Genomic DNA, 9372 nt, shown 5'->3' on the forward strand with positions numbered 1-9372 from the left:
GTTTCTTGTGGGGGTGGTGCCATGGCATAGTAGAAAAGCATATGCCTATGGCACCAGCATCCCATGTGGCATCTCATGTCCTGGCTGCCCCATTCTGATCCGGCTCCCTGCTCACAGCCTGGGAAAACAACATGGGGTGACTCAAGTCACTGGGCCCCTGTACCTATATGGGAGTCCCAGAAAAATATTTCCTGGCTCCTGGCTTCAGATTGGTTCAGCTCCAGCCAGTTAGCCATTTGGGGAGTGAATCAGAAAGTGGAAGATCTCTCTCTTTCTCCTTCTGTACCTCTGCCTTTCCAATAAAAAACAAATCTTTAAAAAAAAACCTTTCTTGCATTTCATGTGAAACCTATGACACCAATGAGAGGCTCTAATAATAGCCCTATCTCTCAGGAACAGGAGGGGTAGGTTACTCAGCGCTGACAACTGGTATTTGCTGATGCGAAGAAGAGGAAACGAAGCTTTTTAATCTCATGCTCATTGTTTATCATATGAAAAAGCTTTGTTCTCTCTCCAGGTTCACAGGCTTTTGTGCCAATGTTTGAGTATGTGCTCACTCATTCCGGATTTCAATGTTAGACTAAGACCAACGCAGCTATGGAAAGGGTGGGATTTAGAGGGAAATGTAGAGGGATTTAGAGAGATTTTCTATTTAGTTATGTTCCCTAGTATATTATGCATCTCAGTGGATATCAAAGGAGCTAAGAGCACCACTGAACTCGGTCACCATCTGCCTAGAGCCCCAGTTTTCCAGGGCTCTAACCCAGAGTTAATCTTTACATGTTAAAGTTAGGCTAATTTAGCCCATATCCTTAGAAAAGGGAAATATGTTAGCATTGTCTTTGGAAGATAAGCAGTAGACACAATTGTATTTTCCTTTTTTAAAAAAAATTATTTTTATTTGAAAGGAATGCAAATTTTGCAAGACAAGAAGAGACAGAGAGGAAGATCTTCCATCCACCACTTCACTCCTCAAATGGCCTCATCGGCTGGAACTGGGCTGATCCAAAGCCAGGAGCCACAAGCCTCCTCTGGGTCTCCCTTACAGATGCAAGGTCTCAATGCGTTGGGCCATCCTCCACTGCTTTTCCAGGCCACAAGCAGGGAGCTAAATGGGACGTGGAGCAGCTGGGACACAGCCAGAGCTCGTATGGGATGTTGTTACTTGAAGATGAAGGATTAGCTAATTGAGCCAATGTGGCAACCCCAACAATTATATTTTTCAACATGTGTCCCTAGGTTCTAGCCCCAGCACTGATAAAGGCTAGGAACTCAATAACAATTTGTAGAATAAATGACCATCTATTATATTAGAATAATTCTACCTAACACTTTAGCTGTTAAAACATGATGAAGAGGGTCTGGCACAATGGCTCAATGATTGAATCCCCACCTTGCAAGTGCTGGGATTCTGTGATTGCCAGTTCATGTCCTGGCTGCTCCACTTCCCATCCAGCTTCCTACTTATGACCTAGGAAAGCAGTAGAGTATGGCCTGAAATCTTGGCACCTTACACCCACATGGGAGACTCAGAAGCTCCTGGTTCCTGGATTCAGATCAGCCCAGCTCCAGCTGTTGTGACCATTTGGGGAGTGACCCAGTGGATGAAGATCTTGGTCTCTCCTTTTCTTCATAAATTTAATCTATCCTTCCAATAAAAATAAATCTTAAAGAAATGATGAAGAATGTGTTCCTAGGAGATTTTAATTTCTACCTTTTTAGGACTCGCATTGCAACATAGCAGGTAAAACTGCTGCCTGTATCCCATATGGGTACAGGTTCAAGTCCTGGTTGCTCCACTTCTAATCCACCTTCCTGCTAATGTTTTAGGGGCTATTACCCAGGGGAACGGTGAAAGTGTCTCGAGTCTATGTAGTGTGGTACACAGAAGTCACTTAGTTACTGCACATATATATGACCTCCAAGTAGACAAGGTGCTCTATCCTCCTGATAGTCACCATCACATACTGCACTCTCCAGAGTCTGTCCTACCTCTTTGAGGTCAAAGTGCTCCCTAAGTGGATTTGGTAGAGCTGGAACGCTTGGGGCGCCACACCCTAGCCATGATTATCCAGTAATAACCCTGCTCTTCTTAACACTTTTCTCTCCTCGAGCTCTACTCCACCCAAACTGAACTGACAAGCTGCTGTTTTATATATAATTTCTTGTTTTGTAATGGATACATTGCTCTGTAAAATAATGCTGCATACTCCTTTTTAAACACAAAGGACAACATACCTACGTAATACTCTGAGTTTTTGTGTGCTGTGTTTCTCGTTTCTCCAAATCACACTGAGTCATGGGTTAGACAAAAAAGAGTAATTTCATGTGGTGGAAGGAATCTAATTTAATACCGGCCCTTCCCTTTCTAGCTGTGTCATTTTAAGTGAGTTGCTTAATCGCTTGAGCCTCTGTTTTCTGAAGGTAAAATGGGACTAGTACACTAGTACACTACTTTTGCTAAAGTTTTAAGATGTAGCTTGAGAACACTTATTCATTTCCTCTCCTCCTAGCACTCAATTACAATGACTGTTTAGAAACATGGAAGGTGTAACACCAAAAATGGAGAACAAGAAGATAAATGGATTTGATACTTCTTGGAAGACACGGTCTTTGGGAGAATGCTGAATGAGAGAACCTTAACCCCAGCGTAAGATCACAAATACTGAGGACTCAAACTGTTGGAGTGAAGAGAAGACGGAGGGGTGTGAGGTAGTTCTCTTCCACTGCAGTCCTCAGCTACACTGCCAGCAAGGTGGTTAGCCTCAGACAAAAAACAAACAAAAAACCAAAACCAAACCAATAGCAATAATCGGCCAGAAGGAGCCATTAAGGCCTTCATTGAAGTCCCCTGTGGTCATGTGTTGGTTGATTTGTTTGCTGGCTTGGCTGGAGGTCTTCAAAGGCCCAAATGAAGATTACTGGGGTCATTAGTCTAACATGAAGCCTGCTTTTTATTCCAATTCTACATGGATGTTCTTAGTTCCTGGTCAGCCTTGCTCTTGTCCATTCTTTTTTTTTTTAATTTTTAATTCATTAATTATATTGTATTATGTGACACAGTTTCATAGGTACTTGGGTTCTCCCCACCCCTCCCCAAACCCTCCCACCATGGTAGATTCCTCCACCTTGTTGCATAACCACAGTTCAAGTTCAGTTGAGATTCCCCCATTGCAAGCATATACCAAACATAGAGTCCAGCATCTTATTGTCCAGTCAAGTTCAATGGCTTCTTAGGTATACCCTCTCTGGTCTGAAGACAGAGCCAGCAGAGTATCATCCCGATCAATTAAAAGCTCCAACATACCATCAGCAAAAATTTACATCATTATGGAATTAATTGACATAGTAATGAGTAACCAATATGCTAAAAGTAAATGCGAGGGCCCGGCAGCATGGCCTAGCCGCTAAAGTCCTCACCTTGAAAGCCCCGGGATCCCATATGGGCGACAGTTCTAATCCCGGCAGTTCCACTTCCCATCGAGCTCCCTGCTTGTGGCCTGGGAAAGCAGGAGAGGACGGCCCAAAGCCTTGGGACCCTGCACCCACGTGGGAGACCCGGAAGAGGTTCCTGGTTCCTGGCATCGGATTGGCGCGTACCAGCCATTGCGGCTCACTTGGGGAGTGAAACATTGGATGGAAGATCTTCCTCTCTGTCTCTCCTCCTCTGTGTATATCCAGCTTTCCAATAATAATAAGATCTTAAAAAAAAAAAAAAAAGTAAATGCGAGTTCTTAACCACCTTCTGTGACCACCTCATTGACATTTCAATTTTAGTTTATACACAACATATAACATACATAACATGTTATACATAACATATCATCTTAAATTAAGGCAGACGTGGTATTTAACCTTTTGGGATTGGCTCATTTCCCTTAGCATTATGGTTTCCAGTTTGGCCCATTTGGGCACAAAGAACTGCATTTTGTTTTTTTTAATAGCTGAGTAGTATTCCATGGAGTAGATGAGCCATAGCTTTCTTATCCAATCCTCTGCTGATGGGCATTTTGGCTGCTTCCATGTTTTTGCAATTACTGATTGTGCTGCTATGAACATAGGAGTGCATGTTGGTTTCTCATAAAACAAGTGTTCTGGATATATTCCTAGGAGTGCTATTGCTGGATCATACGGTATGTTGATTTTGAGTTGTTTGAATGTTCTCCATACTGATTTCCATAGAGGCTGTACCAGCCTGCAGCCCCACCAGCAGTGGAGTAGGGTTCCCTTTTCCCCGCAACCTCGCCAACAAGTGTTGTTGGTGCTTTTATTCATGTGGGCCAGTCTTACTGGCGTTAGGTGGTACCTCATTGATGTTTTTTTCAGATAAAAATTTTTTTTAATTTTTTTTTCTTTTTATTGTATTGTTGTTGACAATCTTTACATAGTTAATTACAGTTAAAGGAAAAAGAAGGAAAAAAAAAAAGGTTTAGGGGGATAGGAAAGTGGGTAATGCTATTATGTCCATATTGTTTCCATCACGTATCTGAGGTAAAGGGGGATATTGAGGGAGAAGCCCCACCCGGTTTCCCGCCCACCCTAAGTCCCGGATGTGGGGCATGCTCTGAGATATGTGCTCGAGTGGTGTTAATAGTTCTGCAGTTATGAATCGCTGCCAGTTTCGCTCGATGAGGTCGTCCACCAATTGATATGGTCCATCATAAAGTCTCCGTTTGCCCCGTAATTTGCTGCCAACATATAGCTGAGATGAATGATTGTCCTGTTCTGTCTTCTGTCTTTTCTTGGTTAGAGTTCTGAGTCCAGCAGTTCGATTGGGGAGATCTCCAAAGATACTTTGAGGTATTCCCAGACTAGATTCTTATATGTTCTAGCAAGCACAGGGCCCGGCACAGTCCATCACCCCGATCAGCTGGTGGTTGCAATTGCTGGGTTGGTTCTGTTTTCAGTCCCGAGTTGCACTGGAACCAATGGGTGTTGCAGTCCAGTCTGGTTCGGCCCTTACATCAACCAGTGGGAGCTGCAGCCTAGTAGGGGCGACCCACAATAACCCCCACCAAGCCCGCCCCCTACCCTGGTTTGCCAGTATGTGTAGCAGAAGACCAGTCTGTCCCCCATCCCATTTGGCTCTGGTACTTGTCAATGGGTATTAAAGCTTAGTTCTATCTAACCAACTCAACCATCCAGCCCTCACGGGTGTTGTTGAGTGCCTCTCTATCTAGCCATCCCAGCCCCCGTCCTAGTTTTCATGCCCTCCCACGGGAATAGTGACCCAAGAAGGGGGAACCCACTTTTTCCCTCCCAGGTCTCTCTGTCCCGGTTTATGCACTCTTTAGGTGGTCCTGAGATTTGACTCGACAGAATTAGTCCCCAGTGCCAGCTTCTGCCAGCTGATGCTGCGGCCCTGATCTAGTCCACATGCAGCACACAGGTGTTATAGCCTTGCTTGGTCGGGTCTGTCTCTATCCCAGCCAAAACTCTCCAGTGGGAGTAGCTGACTGGTAAGGGGACCAGCCCCTTAATCCCCCCGCCAGCTCTGCCCCTTCCTTCCTGGATCTCACGTGTGCTAGATGGGTGCTGCATTCACATCCAGTACAGGCAGCCACGCCCTGGCATTCCATAATGTGTACTGGTTTTGTTGCAACCAAACCCGGCCCATCCCACACTCTGTTCTGGCGATCGGATTTGCCAGTGGTTGACATGAACTGATTCAGCCTGGTCTGCTCCTGACCCATGCCGAATGTATGCCAGTGGGAAACTTTCCATGGCCTATTCTGGGCTGTTTCCTATCATGCTTCTTGCGCTTACCTGCAGGGACTGTGTCCTGCCAGAGGAGTTGCCCAGGCTCCTCCATCAGAACCCCTCCCAATGCCAGATTTTGCGCTTGCCAGGGGGTTCTTGAGCCAACCCTACTCAGTTCACCTCCTGTCCTAGCAGGAACAGTGGTTTTTCCTGGCTGGCTTTCACCCCATTCTGGTTCTTGATGTTGGATGTTTCAGCCCAGCCATGGCTCGTCCATACCCACATACAGCTCACACATGGCTCAGAAGAGGAGTGAAACCCAGCCTAGTCAGTCCCACATCTACCCTGGTTCTCCATAACACCAGATGGTGTTGGGATCTGAACCGGCCTGGTGCATCCAATCCCAGCCCACACTAGTGCCTAGGGTGACTACAACTGTTTCCTAGATAGAACGCAGCCCCCATTCCAGCACATACACTCCTTGGTGGGAGCCTCATCCCAGTTGTGGTGTCCCCTTACCTCCCAGATTGGGCCTGTTCCTAGCCGTAAATCACACACCTGCCCGTGGTTGTTCTGAGGAGCATTAGCTGCAAGCCTCAAGTTCATTTGGGGTTCCCTCATTGCCAGCATTCTGTTTCCTCCATTTTGATTGAAGGGATCCCCAAAGAGACTTTGAGGTGTTCAGAGATTTGGATTTCCCTTATTGCCAGGGAACTTGAGCATTTTTTCATATGTTTATTTGCCATTTGGGTTTGTTCCTTTGTGAAGTGTCTGCCCATTTCCCGTGCCCATTTCTTGAGTGGCTTGTTTGTTTTGACATTTTGGTAGTTTTGTAGCTCTTTGTATATTCTGGAGATTAGCCCTCTATCACCTACGTAGTGCGCGAAGATCTTCTCCCATTCTGTGGGTTGCTTTTTTACTTTGTTGATTATGTCCCTTGCTGTACAGAAAGAAGCTTCTTAGTTTGATGAGGTCCCATTTGTTTATTCTGGTCTTGATTTCTATTGCTTTTGGTGTCCTTCTTAGGAAGTAGGGACCTACCCCTAGATCTTGCAGAGTATTTCCAACATTTTCTTCCAAAAGTTTGAAGGTTTCTGGATGTAGGTTTAGATCTGTTATCCATTTAAATTTGATCTTAGTGTATGGTGAGAGATGTGGGTCTATCTTTTTGTTTCTGCAGGCTATTAACCAGTTGTCCCAACAACATTTATTGAACAGACCTTCCCATTTGCCTGGATTGTCGTTTGTCTTTTTGTCAAAGATTATTTGGCTGTATCTGTGTGGGTTCCCTTCTGGTGTTTCTATTCTGCTGCATTGATCTTCCTCTCTATCTTTGTGCCAGTACCAGGCTGTTTTGATAACCACTGCCCTATAGTATGTCCAGAGGTCTGGAACTGTGATTCCCCCTGCTAAATTCCTGTTCTTCAGGATGGTTCTAGCTATCCGTGGTTTTTTGTGTTTCCAGATGAACCTTTGGATCATTGTTTCCAGTTCCATGAAGAATGTTTTGGGCAATTTGATTGGGATTGCGTTGAATGTATATGTTGCTTTTGGCAGTATAGACATTTTAATGATATTGATTTTACCTATCCAGGAGCATGGGATGTTACTCCATCTTTTGAGGTCTTGTTCAATTTCTTTTTTAAGTAGTTTGTAGTTTTCTTCATATAGGTCTCCTACATTTTTGGTTAGATTTATTCCCAGATATTTCATACTTTTCTCTGTTATTTTGAATGGTATCTTGCTGGTTAAATCTTTTTCCATCTTGGGGCTGTTCGCATACACTACGGCTGTTGATTTTTGTTCATTAATTTTGTACCCTGCCACTCTACCAAACTCTCGTATAAGTTCTAGCAGTCTCTGTATTGAGTCTCTTCTACATAAAGAATCATATCATCTGCATATAGTGAGAGCTTGACTTCTTCATTTTGCATTTGGATTCCTCTGATTTCTTTTTCTTGTCTTGTGGCCTCAGCGAGTACCTCTAGGACTATGTTGAATAGTAGTGGAGAAAGTGGACATCCCTGTCTTGTTCCAGATCTCAGTGGGAAGGGTTCCAGTCCATTGCTCTTGTCCATTCTTTTTTTTTTTTTAAGATTTATTTATTTTTATTTTATTTTATTGTCCCTTGCCACAAGTGTGGACTGGGTCTGGGCTGTGCCAGACTGGGCTAGACTCCAGCACCCGCTGGTGCTCGTGATAACCAGGATAGGTGTAGGATGGGCTAGGCTAGTTCTCTGTCCCTGCTGAGCCAGGTATGAGCTGTGTCTGTATGTGTGTGAACCAGGCTTGGCTGGGCTGTGACACCCAACAATAAACACTGGAATGGGTTGAAGACCAGTCAGAAAAGGCCATTGTTCCTGATAGGACCAAAGGTGGACTAAGTAGGGTTGGCCATTGGACCCACCAGTGGGTACAAGATCTTGCATTGGGAGAGATCTTGATGGAGTAGCTTGGAGAACTTCTGTGTCGCGACACAGTCCCTGCAGGTGAGCACAAGAACCAAGAGAGGGAGAAGACCAGACCAGGCCAGGTAATGGTACCCACCGGCATACATTTGGCACAGGTCTGGGGCGAGCCAGCCTAGGCCAGTTCATATCTCCTGCTGGTAAATCTGAATGCCAGAATGGAGTGTGATTTGGGCCGGATCAGTAGCAACACATGCCAATTCATGTGAGGGCCAGGACTGGGGGCTGGCTGTCTGGGCTGGGCTAGCCTGTAGCCACACGAGCGTAAGCTGGAACTGGGCGATGGACCTGCCCTGGCCGGGCCAAGCTCCAGCACCGGTAGCAAATGCTAGGGTGAGGTAGGCCATGCCACACCAGGCCACAACACCCAGCCAGCATACATGGAACCCAGAGGGTCGGGGATGAACATGGTAGGGATGCTGCGTGGGGCTTCCCTACTAGACTGACACTCCCTGGTGAGCAAGCAGACCAGGCTGAAAGGGCTACAACACCTGTTAGCTTGCCATGTGAGCTGGATCAGGGGAAAGCCAGGCTGACTTGACTCTTGCTACTGGTGCATGCATGAGCCAGAGTGGGTGGGGGTTGGTTGGGCTTTGCCATAGCATCAGCAGATGCTGGCATGGTAGGCTAATTCTGTTAAGCTAAACTGCAGAACCACCTGGATAGTGCAAGATCCAGGAGTGGGAGTGGGCCCATTAGGGAAGCAGTGGGCACTTCCCTCATGGGTTGCCACTCTGTCTGGTGAGCATACGAACCAGGATTAGGGGCAAGCATGGCCATAAAGAGAGTGGCAGTCCTCCATCCCAGGATGGAGAAGCATTTGGGAGCTGGGTGTGGCTTATCTGCTTGTCCTCCCCATTCCTCCCAATACAGGAAGGAAAAGAGAAGAGAATGTGGAGATGGTGATCTCACCCACCTTTCTGTAGCCCTTGACCCTTACCACCCTAATCAACTGTCATAAAAAATAAATATAATTAATAATTAAAAAGAGGAGTTCTCAAGGTCATGTTTGCATTTGAGAAAATGCTCTCACTGTCATGTGTGGGGTGGATGAGAAGAGAACTAAGTAAAGGTAAGAACATTTTAGAAAATGAGTGAAGTAGAAGAAGCCAGAAATGATAGAGGAGTGCAATGGGGCTGGCACAAGCAGACATGACGCTGTTTGGTGATCTCTTCTTAGGGGCAGAGAGCAGGTGAAAGGGAG

This window comes from Ochotona princeps, chromosome 12, assembly GCF_030435755.1.
Source record: "Ochotona princeps isolate mOchPri1 chromosome 12, mOchPri1.hap1, whole genome shotgun sequence".
Lineage (NCBI taxonomy): Eukaryota > Metazoa > Chordata > Mammalia > Lagomorpha > Ochotonidae > Ochotona > Ochotona princeps.